At 50.1% G+C, this 11,530-nt stretch overlaps 1 protein-coding gene across 1 annotated transcript in view; it reads right to left on the bottom strand.

Moving 5' to 3' along the window:
* Window positions 1-10,319, bottom strand: part of RHBDL3 (rhomboid like 3) — a 69,152-nt gene extending 58,833 nt beyond the window's left edge. Inside the window, exon 1 of the mRNA XM_023530610.1 lies at window positions 10,291-10,319. The gene's annotated coding sequence lies outside the window, so the exon portion shown is untranslated. The remainder of the gene's footprint in view (window positions 1-10,290) is intronic.
* Window positions 10,320-11,530: the final 1,211 nt, after the last annotated feature.

Genomic DNA, 11,530 nt, shown 5'->3' with positions numbered 1-11,530 from the left:
CAATTTTCTTGTTATTAATGCACTGAAGGCTTCAAATCTCCCTATCTTGGAACCTTATGCCCTAGATTCACCCATTTTTGGCAGTGGGGCACCCTCAGGATGAGGTCTGGGCTGGGTGGGTTGGAGGCAGCCTGACTGGGGCTGGTATGGGGGTGGCAGGGCAGCCAGAAAAATAAGGCTGTGAATGGGCAGGCAGGGGCCCAGCGGGGAGCCAGAAGTCTGGAGCATCCTTGCAGCTGCCTCCTGAATAGGGCCCAGCACTGTGCAGGGAGGGGGAGGCCAAGTCCACAATCAGACTGAGTGGAGGAGGCTGGCGGCATCATGGGGAGGAGAAAGGCACAAAGTGAGGGCTGCCCCTCCCACAGCTCCGCCCACCTGCCTCGGCCTTGAAAAGAGCTGCCAAGAGGCTCTGTGGGGAGAGGCTCCCAGGAGACTTTAATCCTACCAGCACCCAGCCCTCTGGCCCCTTAATCCTCTAGGTCACCAGTTCCTCCCCCCCACCACCACCACGGGAGGTGGGAGAGAGGGCACCCACACATACTTTGCCATGTATCCCATCTCCCACTGTGGACCCTTCCTAGTGCACTTATGACCTAGGCTAAGAAAAGGACCCACCAAATTCTCTCTGTATTGTTGCCACCTAGGGCTCCTTCCCTTTCTCTGGGGCAAGGAATGGTGGGGACAGTTCTGGAAGGAGCCCCCATCCCTAGTTGCTGTGCTATCTCAGGGCAGATCACTAAACACACTGACTCAGTTTCTCCATCGATCACGTGGTAGGAACTCTCCCTTCTCAGAGAGACGCAGGGGGTCCATTCCAACCCTGAGCATATAAACACAAATGCAAACGGGGTATGAAAGAGAAACTTACAACCCATACAGCCCATGGGGGCTACTCTGCATCCCTGTTCAAAGGGTGACAGAAATTTCAGGATCAGGATAAGATAGCTCCACATGGGGGGTGGCGGCTGAGATCTGTGCTGTCACCTGGTGACGCTGGGAATAGGGGTCAGGGAATCATAACCCATGGTCCAGTAGAGTTGAAAGGGACCTCTATGGTTTTTAAACTACTCTGCAGAGTTCTAGGGGCTACGGGACCTCTGAGGTTCAGAACGATGGGAAGGAGATTGCTGAGCAGCCCCACTGTGACTTGTTTTATGTATCGGCCTTCTGCATTCTACCTGGTTGAACAATACAGTAGGAGCTGTATATGTAGAATGCCTGCTAGGCGCTGCTTCATTGAACCCTCATGTCACCCTGTGTCCTAGTTTGCCTGAGACAGTCCTGGTTTATACCTATTGTCTGTGCATGATCATAACAGTGCCCCTTTCACCCTCAAAATGGTCCTAATTTGGATGAGAAATTATATTGTCCTCTCGTTTAAAGCTCACAACAACCCTATGAGGTTGGTACTATTATGGGCTCCATTTTACTGGAGAGAAAAACAGGGCATCAAGACCTGAGTTGGCCAAGTTTGAATAGCTGGTAATCGGTGCAGATGGACTGACATCCAGGTGGAGGGGCCCTAAGGCTGCACTCTCCCATCATTAGGATGCCGTGTCTAAAAAGAGTTTGGTAGACCCCACTTCAATCCCCTCATTCGTTCATTTAATAAATATGTACTAAGAACTGACTATAAGCCAGGCATCATGCTCGTTTTATGGATGGGGAAGCAGGTGTAGAGAGCAAAAGAAACTAGCTCAAGGTTACAGAGTGAGTTAGTGGTCAACATGGGAACAGTCTGGGGTTCTTCCACGGGGGTCGGCTGGTCCAGCCTTGCTCTTCCTTGTTTTTCTCTAACCTGTTCAGTTACGTGAAACAAAACTGGCTCAAGGTTTCCCAACGTGTGTTTCGTGGAATACCAGGCCAAGATGGTACCTGAAACAAGGGTTCTATGATCCCGTAAGTTTGAGAAACCCTTTTGGAAGGGTATGATGCAGAAAACCATGTTAAGGCCCCTATAAGGTTTTACAGTGGAGAAAGCTGTCTGATTTTGTTCAGCCCAGTATTTCCCAAACTTACTGGATCTTCGATCATACTATTTTTTTTTCCCCCACAGCAACACTCCATGAAAACACTCTTTGGGAAAAATGCATGAGTCTATAGTAGAGTCATTTTTCCCTTTTGTGATACCCAGGACCTGTGTCAGTTCTGAACCAGCCTTTTGCCTCTATCTTGAGTGGCACAGGCCCTCAAGGCAGCTGGCACTTTGGTGTCCTCCAGCAAAGTTAGAGGTCAGCCAGATCCAGGTCTCAACCGGAGAGAGGGCTGAGGGGGATGCCAGGCCCCAAGAGAAGCTGAGGAAGCAGTGACTGGCCTAAAGGGCTGCTGAGCTGAGCTCTCAGGGAACAAATCTCGCAGGAACTGGGATCTGCCTGCTCAGCACCCGGGACAGCGGCGCCACTTCTCCCCGCCCGCCACAGGCTAGTGAGCCCGGCCAAGGCTCCAAACGTACTCAGCAGCAGCGAAGCCGAAGCCGCAGAGAAAGAAGAAAGGAATACGTCTGTTTCACACATATTCTGTATGTGTGATCTGCACAAACTTCACTTCCAGGACAATTACATGTCTATTCCCAGCTCCCAGCATTTGAATTCCCTTCTCTCTCCCAGGAAGACACTCTCCTTATCTTTGATCTAAAGAGGGCCAGGACCTCAGTGACAGGGTATGGGGCACTTTGAAGGACCCCAAAGGCAGCACCTGGGGTGTCATCCTGGTGAAGACCTCTCAGGTCTGGAATGCTGGGACCGGGAATCTAGGGAAGTCTTCTCCCCAAGCCCCACTGTCTCCTGCCTGTCCACCAAGACAGAATGAGCCCTGGGACATGACCACAGGGCATGTGTGCTGGGAAAAAGGAAGGTGCAGGCAGCTGCCCCCCACTTGGGGCAGGGGGTGTCACCACGGCTCATCTGCTGGCTCCTCACGAATAATAGAGCAGAATTAACGAGGCTGCCCAGGAGTTTATGGCTCAGCAGAACTGTTCCACCCAACAGCCAGAGCCCACCAGGGAACTCTGGCACATTCATGGATATTTACAGCCCCATAAATTAGGTCCAGGCCTGCAGCTGCCAAGGTCAGGAAGCGAGGTTATGGGAGTAGCAGCTTTCTCTTCCAGCTCTCCTTCCTTGCAAATGAGGATGGTAATTCACCACATTGAGAAAACCACTTCACACTATTCCCCTGACTGAAATACTGGTTTTACAAGTATTTTATCACTTCTATTCTCATGCCAGTCTTAGAGTAAGTGTGATCAGTCCCATTTAACAGACCCTGTAACGGAGGTACACAGAGATAAACAACTTGCCCAAAGGCAATGCTGGAGCGTAGAACTGGGCACCATCTAGCCTCCTTGGGAAGAAGAGAGACCGCTTCCTATAAACCAGGTCCTGACCCCTCCTGTCCTTAGGTCTCCTAAGGTGGAGCACAAGGGGCCCCTGGGCTCCCCTGGGATTTGGCCAGGCAGGCCTCTGACAGCTGGTGAAGCTTAGGTAACTTTAGGATTCCTGGTTATATCATTTCTGTTGTTTCAGCTGCCACCGCAAGAGTCTGTGGAGAGGCAGCTCATCCCTGTCAAGGGGCTTCTCCCAGAAGCCCCAGCCGGGCTCCTGGGCCCTCCCCCTCCCGCTGAGTCAAACAGCTAAACTCCAGGATCTGAGATCGGCAGACTGATTTGGGAGCAAGAACACCTTTCCCTCAGCAGAGAACTGGGCATCCTCACCTGAATCCAGGCTGAGCCACTGAATAATAAACATATTTCCAGAAACGTACCCAGCTCTCTCAACGCCTGGGCCATGAGGAGAAGACGACCTCTCAAACTTCCCCTGGACCGCAGGAAGCTGGGATTGGGTGAGCAGTGAGTGGCTGGGGGCTACTCTTTCTACCAGGCTCTGTCCCTCTCCACCCTGACAGACAGCCTCCTGGCATATCCTGCTTCCCCTCTTTCAGAGCCCCTCCCAACCCCAGAAGGCCTTGGAGGTACACGGACTCTGTGTACAGCATGCCCACATGGGCCTCCTCGGCAGACTCTGAGGGGACAGCTGGGGTCTGTGACTCAGAGGCAGGCCTCTTGGGTCCCCAGGAGCAGACATAATGCCCAAGCTGACTCATCCAGGTCCAGCCATCATAGCTGCCTGGGGACTAAAGCGGAGTTACAGCCATAAAGCAGAAGGAATCCTAGGGGAGCCACAGGCAGAGAGAGGTGGAAGTGGGTATGGGCAGGGGCAACGCCTGACATCTGCCTATCCTTTCCCTTTCCTCCTGCTGCTTCTTCATGAAGCCACCAAAGTGTCCCTGTGGTTCCCCAGAAAAGAAAGAGCACTGGGAGAATCCAGGGAGAAGGAGGGAGTGTGATACAAACCTCCGATCAGGAGCAGGGTGGGCAGGACAAAGGGTCACCTAACTCTATCCTCTCCTGTGGCCCTCTGCCAGTTCAGAAGCCACCCAGAGGCCTCGTGCACAAGCACATCCCTTCCTCTGCAAAGGGTACTCACTTGCTGTGTCTTTGGGCAAGCCCCGCTCCCTTGGGCCTCAGTGTCCTCCTCTGTAAAGGGGATAGCACAACTCACCTCACAGGGCTTTTGAGAGCTTAAAATGAGACAAGAACATATGTGCACATAGCAGACACTCAATGTTCGCTCTCTCAAAGAAATATTTTGATTCAAACCTGTACTTTTCTTCAAAAAAGCTGGCAGGGCATACGCAAGGTGAGGCTACAACCTGGGGTTCACAACGCAAGATACACGTTAACTCATTTCTGTAACAAAATAGACTGCTCTGGGCCCCTGTTCTCATCCTTCACCCTCTGCCACGCAGGCAGACCAGCCAGTGAGTGAGCAGAGGGCAAACAGTTGAGTGTCAGCACTCTCATGCAGCCTTTGTCCAAAAACTTCTCTTCCTCTCTGGAGTTTTGGGGAAAGTGGTTTTCTAGCTCCTCTTGCCCTAAAGAAGCCAGCTTGGTAGGGTGGAAGGAACCCCAGACTGGGGAGCTGGACACTTTGATTCAACACTTAGTGGTTATTTTTAATTTCTTTAAATTCCAGTAACATAATAACCATATGTATCAGGTGCTCACTATATACTATGCTAAGTGCTATACGCATGCATTTGTTAGGCCTCATAGCAACCCTGAGGGGAGGGTATTATTCTAAGCAGCTTATAGATGAGAAAACTAAAACTGAGGCTTGAGGAAGTTACCTGGCTTGCCCATTGTCACACAGCTAGGAAAAGAACTGGGATTTGAGCCAGATGTGTGTTCTCTCCACTGCCTTAGTCACTCAGGGTGCCAAGTAAACAAACAGAAATCTGCAAGGCCTGGTGGTAGGAACACAGGTCAGAGAGGGAGCAGAGCTGGGCTCTAGTCCCAGCTCTGACACTACTGCTCCAAGTGACCTCAGAAGGTCGCTGATCTCTGGTTCTTCATTTGCAAAATGAGTAATTTGGGAAGATGCTTCCATCGACCTCCTAATAATCAATCTATTGTGCTTGAGGTGTTAGCAGCCCCAGAGGGCCCAACATGAATGAAGCAGCCCCACAGAAAGGGCCTGTCCCTAAAGGGGAGATCTGAACCCAAGACAAGTCATGCAAGGCTGTAGTTTACTTTGTTGTTTGCTTGAACATGTGCATACCTGTTATGTGTCAGGCGGGCAGCCAGCCAGACAGCAAACGATCTCAGATTCCTTGGTCCCACTACTCAACCACTACCAAATGCATTTCTCTGAGTGGTCAGAAAGAAAAGTATTAATTCAGCATGAGTGATGGGGTCACTGGGGCAAGAGCAGGGTAGGGAAGCTGGCTTTGTGGTGGACAGAAGTCCACAGCCTGAAGGGCCCTGGTAAGGGGCTGGAGGGACAGAGCCCAAGCAAGGGCTGCAGTCAAGCCTGGGGCTGTGTCCCTCTCTGCAGTTAATTGTGTTCCAGGGGCTGCCATCAATGCCTGGGTCTCTGGGGTGGGTGTTTTCTCTGCAGCTCCTCACTAATCCATTCGGCAGTCTCATCTGAACCTCTTCTCAGGAACTAGAACCCCCTTAAACCAGCTTGCAGAAGGAGTACAAATGAGGTGGGCTTCAGGGTCAAGCCAAAGAAAGACTACCAGGCTGGAGAGAAAGGAGCTGGGCAGGGAGACACTGGGGAAAGCAAGCAGAAAAATCCTCTGGGCTCAGAGGTGGCTCTCTCCAGGAGTCTGGATTGGGAAGGAGCTGGTTTAGAGAGGCCGCCACCTTCCCTGTGGGGGATCTGGATTTCAGAAGTGGCCCTGTGCTTCTTACCAGAGGTTTCTGATTCCCACTCAAGAGACAGTCGTCGAATGTCCACTGATTGTCTGACATTGCAAAGAGAGTTTCCACTTCCTTTGAATTCCCACAGTCACGCCTGGAGTTAAAAATGATTGCCTCCATTTTACAGAGGAGGAAATTTAGGCTCAGAGAGCTAATGTCACTTGCCCCCAATTCCAAAAGTTAGTAAGGCTTGAACTCAGGTATACATGAATCTAAATCCAGGGTTCTGTTCCCAGTAGCCCACCTAAACAGCCTGGGTTCTGTTCATCGCACATTTATAATTAACGTTTATAATTTCAGTAGGATAATCAAGAGCTGTCCACTTTCCTTCTGGGAGATTAGCAGGGTTGGGGTCTCTTTTTGGGGCCTAGGATATACATGTTCTCATTGGGAATGAAAAAAGCGAGACATGATCAAGTTATTATCAGTTCTTCCTTTTCCCTCTTGCTTGTTTGAGCTTGAAAGCAATTGTGCTGTGTGAATTAACAGAACTCAGCTCCAAGCCCTTTTGCTCATTCAACATTAGCAGATCTTGAAGACATTTTTAAGAACCTGGAAATGGTTTTCTAACCCCAGAAGCCCTTTATGGGTTAACTGGGCTCCAGTCCCATATCTGCTATTGACCTCCTATTTGACCTTGGGTCCTGGAGTACAGATCCCTGGAGGGCAGGAAGGGACTGAGAGTGAAGCTATCAAAACATAACCTTAAAAAGAGGAGCCTGTAGGAAAGCTATGACACAAATATAAAGCAATAACTAAAAGGTACATTACCTGAGAAACACTGAAAGTATCAGTGGAATAGATCAAAAGCCTAAAATATACCTAACCACATATAAAAATTTACCAAATGATAACATTTCTCAAACAATGTATAAAGGAAGCATTTCTTAATAGGTTATGCTGGTGTAACTGGATAGAAATAAGATCTGGGTAAAGGGTTAGATGATCTTTTTTTAATCATAGAAGTAGTGGTAGCAAATAAAAGTTTATATTTATGAGATCTGAAAAGGGATGAAAACTGTCTCAGGTCTGAAGCGACTGAAGGAATTGTGAAGGGAAAGCCCAACAGATTCAACTGTAAAAAAAAATAAAACATTTTACCACAACATTATAACAAAAGATTAATATTTAAGGTAACTTTAAAATCTAATATTTAGGAAAACCATTAAGATCCCAAAGATATGAAAAGACAATTCCCTCAAGCAGAAGTTAAAATTGGAAACAAATACATGGGACATCTGGGGGTAGAAGTAATGATCTTTAGGTTTCCTGCCTGCTATAACTTCTGGGATCTATGCAGAAGACTGAGGAGAGGGGAGGAGGGAAGGCGTGCTACACGCCTGCTTAAGCAGACCAGACAAATGCTTAGAATGCCAAGGGGAAAGCTGGGTAAACTTCCAAGGGACCAGGGTCACCTGTTTGCTTCACCTCCAACACCCAGAAAAGGCATCCTGACCAATTAGTTGAGAGGTAACCATATAAGACCTCAAGGCCAAGGTCATGACTTCTAACTCTTGGGGCCCAATTAGCTTTATGCTGGATCAAAGCTACTCTACATGTTGAAGAACTAGACAGCATGCATGGACAGGTCCAATTTAATTCCTGACACCTGGAAAAAGTATCCAGCAGATCTCAGTTTGAAACCAGGTGACCACTGGTATCCCCTTGATCCAGGAGGGAAGGAGGACTGACTGGGGCCAGCCTCCCACCCTACTGACCTGTGGAAAATGAACTCTAGGGTCACAGCAGCTTGCAGGGACTCTGACAGATGTTGTATTCATCACAGATTGACCCATCAGGGCTCTCTAACTCTGTGGGAGATGGTAGGTAGGCTCCTGACAAGTCCCAGCCAGATATTCCTTCCTAAGTGCACCAAGTTCACCATCACCAAATCCCACCTTAAGACAGGCCCAGAGGAAGAGACAGGAAGGATAAAACGCTTCAGCTTTCTGAATAACCTGACGTCCTTATGAAGCTGTATATTCATTTGTGCAGCTTCGTACCTACTCTTCACTTAGCCCTATCAGGGGAATAGTCCAGTAGTGACTTCACAAAGTCGGGGGACAAACACGGAAGGATTGGATATCCGCCAGAGGTCCAGCCCTGCTCTGGTGCAGCTCTCCTTCAACCAAAGCACCAACAGGAAGATGACAAAAATGGGCTTCTAATGCCACACAAGAGATAAGGAGTAGACACGTAGAACTTGTGAGAAAAGTTGTTTGTCCAGAGTAAGTTTTAAAAGTTCCTTTCCTAGAATTCATTTCACCTGACCAGAATGGCTTCTGGATGGGCCTTCTCAGAAACAGGGGGATGGTCTTGGTGACACTGAGGACATCCTCCCCGGGGGAGAAACTGGATTTCGTAGACCACCTGCTAATATTATGTGCTACACATTCTCTCTGCTCCCTCAAGTTCCAAATTCTTCCTACTAAAAGTTTTCCTCCATTAACCCAAATAGTTCATTTAAAAATGTAAACACACACGCAGGGACCGGCAAAGGAAATTAATGAAATGAGAAAGACAGACACAGAGAAAAAACGAATGCTACACTATGTTCTAGGTTCTGATTCTAAATCTGACAAGAGGTGTGAAGGGCTGGCAGCTCGCTGGTCTTGGTATCAGTGGCAGCAAGCGGCTTTCTCCTGCCTCGGGGCATCGGGCCAGCAGCTGTTGTACTTACAGGAGCCAGAGGGAGAGTGGGTGGCATTCAGGAGCCAAGGGAGAGACGCACTACCACAGCGGAACGGTAGCTGCTGGATCCTCCCCAAACCATAGCCAGGTCTTGTGTTAACGTAGATGATACCCCTATATTTCCCCCAGGCCCGCCATGCCTTTCAATCTGCAATTCTGTGTCTTTGGTCCCACTTGGGCATCTGCATTTAGCTAGCTCCTCAAACTAAACTTGTCTGAAACCTAAATTGTCATTTTGCCACCCCGTACCCCAAACCTGACTTCCTTTTCCTCACAGATTCAGAATCTCCAGTTTTCTATGTGGTTCACCTCATCTATTCAGGTTTAGTAAGATCTTCTGAGTCTCTCTCACCATGTCCCTCTTCTTTTCCATTCTGTCATCTTCCGAGTCAAGGTGTTTATGTCCATGCACTGCAGCAGGGTCCTAGCTAGTGTCTCTCATCCCTGAAGTCCCCCTCACTTCCATCCTGCTATCACATAGAATCTTCCCAAAGCATGGCTTGGATCCCATAAAAAAAAACGTTTAAAGGCTTCCCCTGTCTACAACAGGATAAAGTCTGGTCCGAGCTTCTTTTTCAGCTTTATCTCCCTCTCCAACAAAACACATTCCCTCTGGCCCAGTCAGGCTGGTCTCTTAAAGTTGCACAAACTTCATGGCACAATCATTGTCACCCCAGGACTGCAGCATTCACTATGCCACCACACTGGGACATCTCTTGCCTCCTCTCCTTCTGCATGGTGGAACCGTTTCCTGGCTGAAGGTCAAATGTCCATCTCCAGATTCCAAAGGTGGCACTCCCAACTCCATTCCCCACACCTAGACTCTAGGCATTGCAAATAATCACATACTATTTTCCCTAATCCCCCTATTCCTGCTGCAAAATTAGAGTCAGCTTTCAAAAGAGCCCATACTGAGTTACCCTCTAAGGATGGCAGAGATTTGACTTCCGTGGTGGTCATGGATCTACGATGATGGACCTATACCCTTCCCCCACCTCCCCAGCCCCGACTGCAACCCACTGATATAGAGAGAACGTCCCAGGCTCTCAATACATATTGCCCAATTTCTATGTAGTATAAACCCAGCTCTCATGAAGCATCGTTGAGAGGAGGCGGGAGGGAAGTAAGGATGTCTCAGGGGAGCCCACCACCTCCTCCTGAAACCTGGAGAGCGGTGGAGAGCAAAGTCGTTCAGAGCCTGAGATGCACTAAGCCACACCCCCACCCCACGTCACCATCTCAGGAGTGCAGAGCTAGGGAAGCCCACGCAAGCAAGGAGACTGATTTCAGGTTGGCTGGAAGGAAGGAGGGGGGTGATTTAACTGCTCACATACCTGATCAAACAGGACTTTCCAGTGCTGGTAGAAAGTGAGGCCAGGCAGGAGAGGAGGAAGAGGAGAGAAAGAAACATATACTTATCACCAAAGCCTCTGCAGCCCCATAATATTTCTGATATAGCCTCCCAGATGCTCCCCAGATTTAGGGACCCACCAAGAGACCAGGGAAAACTTAGGACGAGCTCTCCAAATGAGTCTGCACTGAGCAAAGGAACGGAACTCAGGTGGGAGAGGGGTGAGGAGTGTCCCTTTTCTCTTCCCAAGACAGGCAGGCAGAGGGATGAGCAGAACAAGGTTGATTCTCAATGATGACCAAACTGTCCAGGGGCCTGTGATAACTTCTAGTAACTATAAAGCTTATACCCACGTTCACTCCCACGCCTGGGAATGCATGCCCAGGTGCCATTCCCTCAGATCTGCTGCAGAGCCAGAGACCCCTTTCTTCAGGAAAACTCACCCCAGCACAACCACTAACATTTTGCCTGTAGTTTGGGGGGAAGGGTCTCCTCTAATGCTCTGAAACCCACCCAGTCTCTTCCAAGGCTGTTTAAGTAGTGAAGACAAGAGGTTCTACCAGGAGCCCAAGGGAGGGAAGATGTTAAGCGCCCCGCCCCCAACACACGCACTCAGACTTTACTGTTTAGGTTTGGTAGGTTGGGGCGGGGGACCTGGGGGGCCTGGCTTCACTTCCATTTCCCCACCCTGAGAGAGTAACCGGGCAGGGCCCGGTGTCTGGCCAGTTTTCCACCTCTCTGTGCAGGTTAACCTCGCGAGGGAGAAGCTTAGGAAACCCCAGGACTCCCCAGCGCCAGCTCCACCGATGGCTCCCCGGACCCAAGAAAGGGAGACTCAAGCAGCAGATGGCAGGGAAGCCCTCTGGGGCAGCCCCTCCCCATCCTGGCTAGGGGACCAATGTTGGAACCGACTATTCGGGGACTCCAGGGCCCCTTTCTGAGAGCGAAACCTCTGCCTGCACTCCTCCCCCTCCTCCCGCCAGGTTCAGGGGCAGCAGCCAGCTTGAATGGCAATCAGTGTCGCGACAGGGCAGGTGCTGGGCGGGAGCTAAACTGGGAGTGAAGAAGGGGGTCGCCAGGCCGGTCAGCCAGCCGAGTTCCGGGGACTCTGCGGCGCCGGCTCCTTCCCTGGGCGGAGAGAGCCAGCAGGTCGCGAGTGGGAGGGGAGGGGAGTCACTGCTGTGACGCGTCCGCCTCTGCGGGAAAACGCCGTGTCCCGGGCA

The sequence above is a fragment of the Pteropus vampyrus genome, unplaced genomic scaffold (genome assembly GCF_000151845.1).
Source record: "Pteropus vampyrus isolate Shadow unplaced genomic scaffold, Pvam_2.0 Scaffold50, whole genome shotgun sequence".
NCBI classification, from domain to species: Eukaryota; Metazoa; Chordata; class Mammalia; order Chiroptera; family Pteropodidae; genus Pteropus; species Pteropus vampyrus.
This window is presented reverse-complemented; position numbering and strand designations above follow the sequence as displayed.